The following is a 15,112-nucleotide window of genomic DNA, read 5'->3' as shown; positions in this document are numbered from 1 at the left end:
ACATATGCTCCTTCTAAGAAGAAGGGTTAGGACATAATGAAGGAACAACAATTTCCTGATTAATATTCTTGTTAGAAACAACCTTAGGAAGAAAACCAAGTTTGGTACGTAACACCACCTTATCGGAATGGAAAATAAGATAAGGAGAATCACATTGTAATGCCGAAAGCTCAGAAACTCTGCGAGTAGAAGAAATAGCAACCAAAAATAAAACTTTCCAAGATAATAACTTATTATCTATGGAATGCATAGGTTCAAACGGAACCCCTTGAAGAACATTAAGAACAAAATTCAAGCTGCAAGGAGGAGCAATTGGTCTAAACACAGGCCATATTCTAGTCAGGGCCTGGCAAAAAGATTGAACATCTGGAATATCTGCCAGACGCTTGTGTAGCAAAATAGACAAAGCAGAAATCTGTCCCTTTAAGGAACTTGCTGCCAACCCTTTCTCCAATCCTTCTTGGAGAAAAGATAAAATCCTGGGAATCCTAATCCTACTCCATGAGTAGCCCTTGGATTCGCACCAATAAAGATATTTACGCCATATCTTATGGTAAATTTTTCTAGTAACAGTCTTGTGTGCATGAATCAACATATCAATGACCGCATCAGAGAACCCCCGCTTAGATAAAATCAAGTGTTCAATCTCCAAGCAGTCAGCTGCAGAGAAATTAGATTCGGATGATGGAAGGGTCCCTGAATGAGAAGGTCCTGCCTCAATGGAAGCTTCCACGGTGGCAGAGAGGACATGTCCACCAGATCGGCATACCAAGTCCTGCGAGGCCACGCAGGAGCGATTAGAATCACCAAAGCCCTTTCCTGTTTGATCTGCAATCACCCGGGGAAGGAGAGCAAACGGTGGAAACACATAAGCTAGGTCGAACGACGAAGGCACTGCCAAGGCATCTATCAGTTTGGCCTGAGGATCCCTGGACCTGGATCCGTATATCGGGAGCTTGGCATTCCGACGAGACGCCATCAGATCCAATTCCAGTCTGCCCCACCTGAGAATCAGGGTGGTAAAGACCTCCGGATGGAGTTCCCATTCCCCCGGATGAAACTTCTGTCTGCTCAAAAAATACGCCTCCCAGTTGTCCATTCCTGGGATGTAGATTGCTGACAGATAACAAGAGTGAGCCTCCGTCCACCGAATTATCTTGGATACTTCTGTCATTGCTAAGGAACTCCTTGTTCCTCCCTGATGATTGATGTAAGCCACAGTCGTGATGTCCGACTGAAATCGGATGAATTTGGCCGAAGCCAACTGAGGCCAAGCTTGAAGCGCATTGAATATTGCTCTCAACTCCAGAATATTGATGGGAAGTAGAGACTCCGACTGAGTCCACACACCCTGAGCCTTAAGGGAATTCCAGACTGCACCCCATCCTAGTAGACTGGCGTCCATTGTCACTATCACCCATGAAGGTCTGCGGAAGCACGTCCCTTAGAACAGATGATCCAGCAACAACCACCAAAGAAGAGAGTCTCTTGTCTCCTGATCCAGATCTATCTGAGGAGACAAATCTGCATAATCTCCATTCCACTGTCTGAGCATGCTCAGTTGTAGAGGTCTGAGATGAAAACGAGCAAACGGAATGATGTCCATTGCCGCCACCATCAATCCAATTACCTCCATGCACTGAGCCACTGATGGCCGAGGATTGGACTGAAGGGTTCGGCATGTCTCCAGAATCTTTAACTTCCTGACTTCCGTCAAGAAGATTTTCATGGATACGGAATCTATTAGAGTTCCAAGGAAAGGGATTGTCCTAGGGGAAGGGGAGAACGGAATACCCGGTCTTTCCCATTCCCTAGTAACAATTTCTGAGATTCTCTTAGGAACCGGAAAGGTATCAGAATAAGAAGGAACTTCCAGATATCTGTCCATCTTACACAATTTCTCTGGAGGTACCACAATAGAGTCAGTCGTCCAGAGTCACCAAGACCTCGTAAAGTAACAGGCAGAGGTGTTCCAGCTTAAATTTAAAGGACGTTATGTCCGAATCTGTCTGGGGTAACATTTCCTGAGTCAGACAGTTCCCCCTCAGACAGAGTCTCTCTACCCCCAATTCAGAGGTCTGGGAAGGTACATCCGAGATAACCATCAAATCATCAGAAGTCACAGGGGCCCCATGGGTTTCTGCCCTGCTACATTTGCCTTGCAAAACAGGCAACTTAGACAAAACCTCTGTGAGAGTGGATGACATAACTGCAGCCATATCCTGCAGAGTAAATGATGCAGACGCCGTTGAAGAGCAGGGCGTTACTTGCGTGGGCGATAAAGGCTGTGACGCTTGGGGAGAAAAATGCGGCATACCCTCACTTTCTTTACATTGTAAGGCTCTCTCAATACACGAGGGACATAGCCATTGTGTGCTTGCAACCGTCCCCAGCGCTTCTGACTTAGTCATAGTATGTGTCAGAGAGAATAGGGAGTGCTAAATGTGTCTATGTCCCATTACACAAATGAAACCCACACCAGCAAGAAGGGAAAGCCCTTAGCCCAAGCCCCTTCACAGATAGAGGAATAGTACAGTCAAGTCTCAGATAGCCATAATAGCCCCAGAGAGGAAGACTGCACTTACCTCCATGCTGAGGAACAGCATGATGATCCCCCAGTATCAAGAGGTCCACTCTTCCTCTTGAGGTCCTGCAAGGATAGCAAAGTCTTAGTTAACATTCTCTAAGACCCAAATAGAAAACAGCACAAGCAAGGGAGGCGCAGTGAAATTAAAAACTCCACTAGTTCCCACAGCCTATCAGGCTATTACTCCAGATGCTGCTCTATTGAAAAAACAGTACACACTGGCACCATTTAAAATAAAAAACTCTTGATTGAAGAATTCTAAAACTAACACCTCACTTTACCTCTTCCTATCACTAACACAGGCAAAGAGAATGACTGGGGTGGGAGGGAAGGGAGGAGCTATATATGCAGCTCTGCTGTGGAGCTCTTTGCCTCCTCCTGCTGACCAGGAGGCAATATCCCATAAGTAAGGATGAAATCCGTGGACTCATCATATCTTGTAAAAGAAATGTGTTTTTATGGACCCCTGGCCCCACCATACAACTACTACCACACTTAAGTTACAATCCGAAATTGCATAAAGAATTAAAAAAATTTAATAAGTAAGTCCTACCTCCTCTGCAAATGAAAGTGATCTGCCGTCTGACTTTAAAAAACAGGGGCACTTTAATTCATCAAAATTTACATTTCACTCCCTTTAACACAAACATCAAATTCAAATAAATTATCTTTAGCAATATAGCTCAGGGGTCATTTACAATCTAATGATTATCAACAGAAAACATTAAAGACTTAGGGGGAATTTTTGTAGATAAATCATTTGATGTATATTTTTGAAGTATTGTGATCAACCCCCATCCACTATAAAGCTGCAATTACAAGGCATTATTATACACAGGCTTCACAGCAAACACTCATGAAAGCTTTTCAATCTAGTATCCTAACTATATTTAAAGGGACAGTCTACTTGAAAATGTCTTTTGTTTAAAAAGATAGATAATCATTTTATTACCCATTTCCCAGTTTTGAATAACCAACACGGTTATATTAATATACTTTTTACCTGTATCTAAGCCTATTTAGACTGCCCCTTATCTCATTGCTTTTTTTAAGCTTTTTACAATCTTGTATTTTAGCCAATTAGTGCTGGGTCTTGTGAATCCAATATCCACAGGAGTGAGTACAATGATATCTATATGGCACACATGAACTAACACTGTCTGGCTGTTGTGCAAGAATTAAAAAGTCAATAAAAACACTGAGATAAGGGGCAGCCTGCAGGGCTTAGTAACAGGCAATCTTAGTGGTTATAAAGTATATTAATATAACAATGTTGGTTGTGGAAAGCTGGGTAATGGGTAGTAAAATCGTTAGACTGTCCCTTTAAATTATACTTACCAAAACAAAATGTATATTTTAAATTTATGAGAAAAATAGAACAAAATTTGCAGGGTAAACACTGCAAGGGCAAAACATGCTGTGTTTTCCGGGAATAACTAGCAGCTTCCTCTCTGGGCTGCCGTTGAAAAAAATGTATGTTTTATTTATCACAATAGAAGATACAATGTATAAATTATTTACTGGGGTCGAAAGTAGAAAACAAAATCTTTTAATTATATAAGTAAAATATGAAGTTATATCTATTAATGTAAAGTATTTTTTTACACACATATCTACCGTATATATCAGCCAGATTCGCTTACAGGACATTTACATGGATAACCAGTAAATGTATAGGAAAAAACATATGTCTAGGATATTCACTAGAAATAAAATTAATTAAATGAACACTTATTTACACCAGAAGAGCCTTTCTGTCTCACCTTCTAGCATGGTTTATTAAATCCGCTTGAATGTAACGATTTCACACTGCAATGGAACCATGCCCCGTATTGTCAGAATCAGCTTGGAGAACAATTTATTTGGCTGCAAAGACATATTTGTCAGAATTTAGCTTCAAAGAAAACATATGTAAAAGGCCAGAGAAAATAATATTTCTGGTTCTTAAAGGGACCGTAAGCACCTTGTTGTTTGTACATAAAATTTGTAGGTATGCGCAATAAAACAATATATTTTCATTACTTATTTTACACACTTTTAGCACACCCTGCTAACTTTTCTAATATTGGATAGCAGATCCTTATGATTTGAATGCTATGCAGATCTTTTGGGAAAGGAATATTGTAATGCTAACAGTTAGTTAAAAGGGTCAGAAAACTAACAATATAATTTGAAGGAGCATTATTAAACATGGTTTTTATGCATGTAAATAAAAAGCTTAAACTAAAGCACTTGTGTCAGCACAGTGACACTCAGTTTACAAAGAAAATAATTAAATTTAAAATTACTGCTGTTAAATGTCACAAATAAAAACAAATTATTTGTGTTATTTTAATACAGGGATTGAAACCTTTACTAATAAGAGCTGGGCTGTGGCCACATTTAAAAAACTGTAATACTTTATATATTCTTCATTGCGTTAGAGATAAACAGCCTACCTCATAGTATAAAGGCCAATAAACAAGATATATGGAACCACCTGTCTCTTGGAGAATGGAAATTATTGTTGGAAAAGGTCAGAAGTTTACATACAATATGAGAATGTCTTTAAAGGGACAGTTCACCCAAAAACTTTCTCCCCTTTAAATTATACTCAATGATCCTTTTTACCTGCTAGAGTGTATTAAATTGGTTGCAAGTAGCTCCTTTACTCATATTTCAGCATTTGAAATAGCTGATTTAGCTTGTGGTTTCCCAACCTATACTGAAAGTTTTGATACTTGCGTATATGCTATTGACAAGCCTAAGTAAACACAGCCAGCAGAAGAGATTACACCCTCAGTGGGGGGCATGATAGTTAAGTAATAAAATGATAATTTTCCATTGTTCTCTCTATGTATTGAACTTTGGTGTTCCAGTCAAATATAAGATAAGGAAGCAAGTCTGTGTACATGAAAGTGATTACATAATGAGATCTGATATTACCTGAAGCTCAACCCATTGTAATAGGCTATGATTTCAAAGCACAAAATCAGCTACTTCAGATACACAAATAAACCCGAAAATGCAATTTCTCAAATATTTTATACTCTGCAGTTGGTATAACAAGTCATTTAAAATACATTTATGGAAAAACAATTTTACAGTGTACTGTCCCTTTAAATGGTATCTGCACCTCTCTAGTCTTTCATATTTAACTACACACTAATTTACTGGTGGCCTGGCTGGTTGAGATTTTGTTTTAGACCTTTGTCATATTGTCCAGTGTATCTGTTACATATACATTTTTCTGCATGAAGTAAATACAAAAATATATTTGTTGTCATAATATTATAGCAGTGAAGATTTGTATTGCCAAAACATGGGAAGATAACCTACAATTCAGAATAATAAATACATGAGATATTTACATGTCAAAGTTTCCATTTTATAAACTGAATTTATATAGAATTTATATAAAATTTAGATGATACAATTTCAATAATATGTGGAGGTTTGGTGGATGTTTATGATAACTCTTAAAAATTAAAGATTAGATGTACAACTAAGCAGTCATTTTCCCCTTGGCTGTCAGTAACACATACAGCAATGACTTTACCTCTTTGGCAGATGATAATGCATGAATGACAGTGATTTGACCACCACATACTGCCAGTTGCACAAACAAATCAGTGTTTTAAAACTCCATGTTTCCCAGAAAAACCACAGAGCAGAGATGTTTACCCTTAAAGGGACAGTTAACCCCCCCAAAAAATGATCCATTACGTTAGTGTGCATTTCTTATTGTAACCATGTTTCCTTATGTGAGTAGTTTTTTTTATCCAGTCTTTTTTTGGATATCTTATCTCTTCACCCTGTAAACTTTTTTATATGCATGTAAAACCTTTTTTTCCAATGTTGTCACAGTATCACTTCCTTGTACATTAGGGCGCATGCACTAGCCTTTCCAAGTGACGTCACCTGAAATGTCAACACGAAGCTGAGCGAAATAAAAGCTTGCTGTGTCCATGTCTACGTATTATTGTTGGCTGGATGTATATACAGGGAGTAACGTTTTTTTCTTCCATATTCAGTTGTAATCTATTGCACTGGTGTTCAAACCTGTCCTCAGACTTCCCTAACAGGCCACATTTTGTGTATATCTGAACTGGAGTACAGGGGGGGAATCAGCTGATTGGTAAACATGGTTATTTTTCCTGCTATCATCCAAGGAAGTGCCAAAAACCTGGCCTGTTGGGGAGGACAGCTTTGAAAACCAGTGATCTATTGCTATGGCCTTCTGAGAAAAAAAAATATACAAAATCTGTGGATCGGCTCTTTGCCCTAGAGCACTTCAGCCATGTAAGGTTTGAAATTCCTTGGAGGTTGAACTTCATCTCCATATTAGCGCTGTATTAGTGATGCACTGTAAAGCGAGGTATACCTGTATATTATATTTATTCTAGCCATAAGGCACTCAAAAAAAATGTATTATGTGCAGAATAAAGAGTATACTGAGAGCATCCTACAGCTAAGCAGTAGTCACATGCACGCTAACGCATAGGCCCCTACTTCATCTACTGCGAGCCCACAGCATCGAGCACACTCAATAGGGATAGCGTGCACGCTTGTTGCATATCACGCACACTTCTATCAATCTTTTGCCATCCATTTTTACTTTTGCATATCTATTAGTAGTGGTAAATATCTGGCTTAAAAGGATATGAAACCCAAAAACGTTATTTTGTGATTCAGACAGAACATACCATTAAAAAAAATCCAATTTACTTCTATTATCAAGTTTGCTTTGTACCCATGATATTCTGTGCTAAAGAGATAAATAGGCAGGCATCTTGAACACTACATGGCAGGAAATAGTGCTGCCATCTAGTGCGCTTTTTAAATTACTAACATTCTTGAAAAACTGCTCCTGAAATCGGCCGGCTCCTAAGCATACATCCCTGCTTTTCAACAAAAGATACCAAGATAACAAAGAAAAATTGATAAAATAAGTAAATTAGAAAGTTGCTTAAAATTGCATGCTCTATCTGAATCGTGAAATACAATTTTTAATTCATATCCCTTAAATTGAATGAACTGGCCCTTTAATAGCTTCCAGTAACACACAGAGGACCAGTGTTCAACATACCATTGACTGCAAATTACATACAAAAGAAATCCATTTTGACTTTTAGTAGCATAAATGGCTGTCAGAGACAGAAGAAGATCCAGCCAACACTATGGGGACACCTATGAATACATTGAATAATAATGGGGCAGTTTGAATTAAGGTGATATAGCTGTAAATGAAAATAAATAAAAAGCAATTCCTTCTGTAATGGCACTAACTTCTGGTGCCCCAGAATATGTCTAAACACATTATTACTTCTTCACTCTCTCTTTTTAATATATTTTATATCTGCACCTGGTGATTAATATTTTCTAACTTTGGTAGAGCAGATTTACCATTATGTAGCGTGTAGCCTATATATATATATATATATAAGGCACCAATTCACAAAGGTCCAGCCATCTATTTAAAAGTAACAAAATATATGTTTCACAGGACCATAATTGTATATCATGTTAGTGCATTCTGTCCCATTATTATTCATATGCCCCTTTATGTCCCTTTATTGTCACCTTTAAAAAGCATTTATGCTATTTCTTTATCATTACAACAGACGTGTATCACCTTTACCTTTTTCAGTTTTTCAATGGTTCATAGCTTCTTAAATAACTGGATTAAAATATATTTTTTAAAATTATTTCCTGTAGTAGTATACTGTAGATCCAAGGAGTATATACAGATCTACAATAATAGTACTTAAAGGGACAATAAACATATTTCTGTCACGCATATGGAAGCGCACTATAAAAGTCAATTTTTGTGTATGCATCAGCAATTTTTTGTAGTATTGCAAAATATCCACATACAAAATAAGTTTCAAATGCATATACAAATTGTGATTTTGTTAGCAGTTAATACAGGGACACACCCCTTTAAAAGCCTCTGATAGTTGTTTATCTCATCCCTTTTGCTATGGTTATTTCATGAGCTCCTGCGCATTTCAAGAAATTACAATTGGTTTCTGAAATCCACAGAATATGTTCAAACACCTCTGGGGCAGAAATGCATGATTAAAACTTATATGGGTTCATGCTTGAGTTTAATGTACCTTCATGTGTTATATTTTTTGCATTAAAAATGTTAAAGGGAGGGGGCGTGTCCTAGCAGCGGCTCTGAGTAGCGGCTCTCCAGAGCTCATGGTGAAAATATGATAACTTGCAGATTATTTATATTACCTTACAGCTCATATCGATAGTATTTGTATTTCATAACATCATCTACCACAAAGCAAGACCAAACTGCTGTATTAATGAGCCCTGAGCCAGACATGGACAGTTGAGGCCTGTAGTGGCGGCATACTCACAGGCAACGTTCCCCCACCGGAGTCTTAGGGTGAGTGCCTAAACAGGTTACAATGGCAATAGACTGTAAACTGTACACAATATCGTTATACTGCACAGCTAAAAGGTCATCAGAGGAGATGAAAAGAACAGCTCATAAACGACTAACCAATATACAAGCAACATGGCTGCTGAGAGAGAAGATGGTTTTTCACCTTGCATAGATCTTATCCTGGAAAGGCTTGAGGATCGTCTAATGAGCATGATGGAAAGAGCTCATGGGACTCCTTGCAAAATGTATGCCTAAACTACGCTACATCCATGTACATAGAGGAGTTCTTAGACACAGCTTCTGTGTAGGATGGTGCTGCGGCTACGAGCGCTCCCGCGGCATCCCAGAGCCAGAAGAATCAAAAGATTAAATCACTCTATCATCAATTAGCAAGTAACAAGGCGACAGCCCAAGATACCCTTTTCCAACAAACAGGAAGACACTTACATCAACTCTGCTGACATCGTTAATCGCAAACTTAGAAAACCATGCGCAACAACATCAGGCTTATACACTGACGTATCACCACTAATAAAACACGCTAAATGGGCCTCTAGATCTCTGCTAGCAAGCACAAAAGCAAAGAGTAAGGGGCTTGTCTGGGAGTTAGGGGAGGGCTCCCAGTCTTCCACAAACACAATTATAATCTGCAAGGCTTCTGTTAGTACTTTACCTACCAAACTGAGCCGGATCCTTTCTTTGCTGCCAAACTCATCTTTCCACCAAAATAGACTGAGTTACAATAAATAGAAAACACTTTGCTTGAAAATACCGGAAAAAAAAATAGCAAGGATACAATCGCATCAGGCTCGATAAGACTAAGCCTACCACACATTCTATATCCCTATTATTCTAATTGCTGAAGAGAGGTTTGATATGCACGGCATTGAAACACAATTTTAACCTATCTATTGCAGAATTTGTGCATGTATCTGTCCATTTTTCATTTCATTTGAAATATAAGCTCTATTAATGTGCCCACTATAATTTACACAAGACAAGTACTGCTTCACTGTACTGTATTTTAATGTGACTGAGGGTTTCTTGACGGGGCTTGCGGTGGGCCCTAGAAAGTTGCCTTTTAAATTAACAAGGCGGTTAAGAAATCCCTGGAGATATAGCTCCGGTATGTGGAATTGGGGGGTGTTGCAGGTTTTCCTCCCCCGTGGTCAGCGGCCGTGGCTGCGGGCGGGATATTGGTAATGGCCCTGCTAGAACATCAAAGTGTAAATTTGGCAAATAACGGAGAGCAGAAGCTCTGCCTACTTGTATAATCACTATATTGAGCGTTATGAACCATTTACGCACAAACACAAAAATGGTAGACAATGCTCAGCCCAGAAAGAATAAGTATAGATTATTATGCCATTTAAGCCTGGACATATGAATATATATTGAATCACTGTATCTATTCTATAATTAGATATAGAACTCTTCTACATAACAACAAATATTTTATCGATATAGTTGTGTAAGTTAAACATCAAACATGTGACCAGTTTAGGTACATGCATCACTATATCCAAGTTAATTTCTGTCATACTAAGGTTATTCTTTCAGAGATGCATTTTTCTTTATTCTTTTGTTTATTTCTTATCTGTGTTAAATATTGACCTCTGGAACCAAACCAAAACAAGTTATAAGGTTCAAGAGGGGCCCATATGACAATTTCAGGGGAAAATAAAATAGAAAATAAGGAACCACTACTATTGTATACTCAAGACTAGACATGATGTAAGTGAATGTAAAAAGTGTTGTATTCATATTGTTATGTATCTATTTTCAATCCTCAATAAAAAAAAATATAAAAAAAAAAAAATTTAAAAAGGGAGACAGACGAAAGTCAGAATTGAACTTTCATGATTCAGATAGAGCATACTTTCCAATTCACTTCTTTTATCAAATTAACTTCTTTCTCTTGGTATGCTCTGTTGAAAAGCATACCTAGGTAGGCTGAGGAGCAACAGTGCACTACTGGGAGCTATCTGCGGCACCTATACGTATATACACATATGTTTCTCAGGAAGTCCACAACTGGCCTATGGGATGAAAGCTCAATGGCTGATAAGGATTGGTGGACCGTGACACCCCCACAAACAGAAGAACCAAATTTTTTTTTTTCAGCATTGGAACATCCATTTAAAAAAACAAACAAACTGTAATATGTTTTATAATGCCCTATTATAAAACTAATAAATATAAAAACATTTAATGTTCATAAAGAACAACTACAACAAAGCATGGTAAAGTGATAGAGCTAGTTCATCACGTATGTAGCAATCATGTATCACCCAAAACAACCAAGCTCTCTTTTATCTTATTTGTGGTTGTAATAGTACAACCCTTGGACAGTTTCTTCTAATGCCAGATATGGTAGCAGTGCAGCTGGCACATAATGTTCATCATGCGTAAACATTATTTGTCATCATAAAATGGAAAAAAAAAAAAAATCAATGGCAGCTCCATATTCAGCTTTATAAATCTTTAATGATTAAGTCACAATGACTAATGTTAAATTACCCACCCTTTTTACAAGGGTAATGTGTTTAATTCAACACAGGATGATGCATCTTTTAGGACTAATATTAATATAATATCTTTGAGAACTAAAGAGCATGTATTTTAAAGATAAGCCTAACACTTTTTAGAGCAAGGCACACAATATGCCATTAAAATAATTAGGTGCAAGAAGTAAAATTGTAGGAAGCCTAAACAACTGACAATAGCAATGCAGCAAAATAAGACTAGATAGATAGATAGATAGATCTATTTGTTAGGATTTGGGGGGGGGGGGAGTGACTGAGTGTGATGAGTCCCTGTCTTTTTTTTTTGTTTTATTTTCTTTATTATTCTGTTGACAATAAGCTAAGTCAGTCAACCACTATAAAACTCTCTCTATATATTATGGCCCCTAATTATCAAAGTCTGGCGGACTGACAGTGTGGATCAGGTCCGCCAGACCTCGCTGAATACGGAGAGCAATACGCTCACAAGAGCTGCTGGTGCAACGCCGCCCCCTGCAGACTCGCGGCCAATCGGCCACCAGCAGGGGTGTGTCAATCAACCCGATCATACTCGATCGGGTTGATTTCCGGCGATGTCTATCCGCCTGCTCAGAGCAGACGGACAGGTTATGGAGCAGCGGTCTTTGTGACCGCTGCTTCATAACTGCTGTTTCTGGCGAGTCCTTTCGGAGCTTGATAGATAGGCCCCTATGTCTTACTTAGGATTATATACATGATGTATAGACCGCTCCGGACCTCTGCGCCGCCTTCAAAGTGGATGAAGATGATGGACCCGCCTGAAAGAAGACCTTCTCCGCCGGACTTCTGAAACCGTGAGTACCTATTTGGGGCTTTAGTGTTAGTTTTTTTTTTAATTTTTGTTTTTTTAGATTAGGAATTTTTGGGCAATTTCAAAAAGAGCTGAATGCCCTTTTAAAGGCAGTGAAAAAGAGCTGATTGCCCTTTTAAGGGCAATGCCCATACAAATGCCCCTTTAGAGGCAATGGGTAGTTTAGGTTTATTAGTGTTGTGGGTGGGTGGGTGAGGGTTTTACTGTTAGGGGGGACTTTGTTTATTTTTAATGTAAAAGAGCTGATTTCTTTAGGGCAATGCCCTACAAAAAGCCCTTTTAAGGGCTATTGGTAGTTTAGTATTAGATTAGGGGGTGTTTTTATTATGGGGGAATTTTTTATTTTTATAGGGGTATAAGTTTAGGTTTAATTTTATTATTTTGGATACTTTTTTTCTGTATTTTTACTTTTTTATTTTTTGTAGCTTGGGGGGTTGCATTTTTAACAAATAGACTGCCCTCTGGGCAGGTTTATCAACTAGTAGAAGATAATTAAAATTACCATTTCAACTGAGATTACTGTATTTTTATATATTTGACAATGTATGTTGCATCATCTTATTCTCTTATTAAGGCTGCCTTTTAACCCACCCTGCATGGTGTGTTGATGATACATTGTGTATTATTGTACCCTTTGTTAGTTATAAATAAAAGAAAAAAGATAAAGAAAGATAGATAGAATACCTAGTGGTTTCAGTAATTAAATTGCATTTTCTTTTAAATATGCATGTGCTAAATCACTTTAAGCAGCATAATCGTAAAAAGCCGACAATAAAATATCACCTGATCATCTCTATGTAAAAATGTCTCCTCAAAATGTCTTCAGTTTACAACAGTGAGCGCTCTGTGAACAGTTATTCTTCACCTACTGTCAGCTGCATGATAAAAAAAATAAGCCAATCAGCTTCATCAGTGCTAATGTCGTACTTTGCTTTACTGTGATCTTATGATATTTCACTGAAATCTTGCAAGATTTCATAGTAAACTCCCTTAAAGGGCCAGTAAATACAGTAGATTTGCATAATCAACCAATGCATGATAAAAAAAAAACTATGCAATATGAGTAGTAGATTTTATTCTGACAAATTTAAAAAATTATGTCTATTTCCACTCCCACTGCATCATGCGACAGCCATCAGCAAATCACAAATGCATATACATATATTCTGTGAATAACTGCACATGCTCAGTAGCAGCTGGTGACTCAAAATGTATAAAGAACAAAATGTGCTCAGTCTTTTTATAATGGAAGTAAACTGGAAAGTTGTTTAAAATTGAATGCTCTGAATCATGAAAGTTGAATTTTGACTTGAGTGTCCCTTTTAAGGAGGGCAATAACATGAATGTGCCTGCACATACCAGATGCATGCTCCCTTTTTAAGTACCGGGACTAGCATCCTGATTGGCTGCTTAAAGTCTGACTAGAGTAAAGGGGATAAGATAAACAATATATAAGAGGCTTTTCAAGGGTAATGTCCCTGGACTGTAAAATAAAGCACAATTTGCTAACAAAATTGCAGTTTTAAAGTGGTTTCAAGTATATTAAACTTTCATGATTCAGATATGCAATGTTAAGCAACTTTTATGTTTACTTGTATTTCAAAATTACTTCATTATCTTGTTATCATTTGTTGAAAATCATACCTAAGTAAGCTCAGGAGCTGCAATGCAATGGAAGCAAGCTGGTAATTGGAAGCTACACAAATATGCTTTTTGTCATTGGTTAACTAGATGTGTTCAGCTAGACCAAGAAGTGCACTACTGCTCTTGAGGAGACTTTAAAGGGACAGTAAAATCATCACTACACTTTCATGATTCAGATAGAGCATGGGATTTAAAACAACTTTCAAACTTACTTCTGTTATCTAATTTGTTTTCATCTCTTTGTATCCTTTGCTCAAAACCATAACTAGGTAGGCACATGAGTAGCAATGCACTACTGGGAGCTAGCTGCTTATTGATGGCTGCATATACATGCCTCTTGTCATTGGCTCACCAGATGTGTTGAGCTAGCTCCCAGTAATGCATAATTTTAGTCTGTTCTTTACATTCAGGTGCACAGTGACATTTATAGTTTATTCAATTTATACGTCAACTATACAATGAGAAAGAAGAAAGCTGAAAATAACACTGAACAATCTGCAAAACAAAGACAATTTAGGCAGAAACTTGGCAAGGAAACCTCTTTTGTTGACAAAACATTCAGCGCCAGCACAAACAGGTGCGGCAATGTTAACACTTTCATTGCCGGGATGACTGACAATATATTTTAATATGAGCCACACTCTATGTTCTATTCTGGTACTATACAGACAAAATACTACACATTTATTAACATGCCATGCAAAACTTAACTGTATAACAACATTTAAGTAAATGATATTTATACAAAGTCTGTATAGAGAATTATTTGGATTCAAACTAAATACTGATGAAACAACCTGCAAAAGCCACATTATGTCAGGAACACGGTGCTGTAACTATGCTGTAAGTATAGGGCAAGCAACATTCTAATGAAAGGGCCATTTACTAGAATGAAAAAAGCAGTTTTACTTCAACTTTGGCTGAATCTATTTTGGAACATACCTGTGCACAAAGGTTCATTTATGCAAGGCCAGTAAGTTATATAAAGAAAATGTCACAGTTTACATCATTTGTAGTAGAAGTCATTTTATACTTTCACGTTTGAGCTACATTTTCCAAAGTGTTATCAAAATGTTTGGCAGAATCTAGAAAAATAGCTATTTATTACTAAGTAAATATGCAGTAGAGCATGTTCTTTGGTTCAT

Source organism: Bombina bombina, chromosome 5, assembly GCF_027579735.1.
Source record: "Bombina bombina isolate aBomBom1 chromosome 5, aBomBom1.pri, whole genome shotgun sequence".
In the NCBI taxonomy this organism is placed as follows: domain Eukaryota; kingdom Metazoa; phylum Chordata; class Amphibia; order Anura; family Bombinatoridae; genus Bombina; species Bombina bombina.
Note: the sequence above shows the minus strand (reverse complement) of the source record.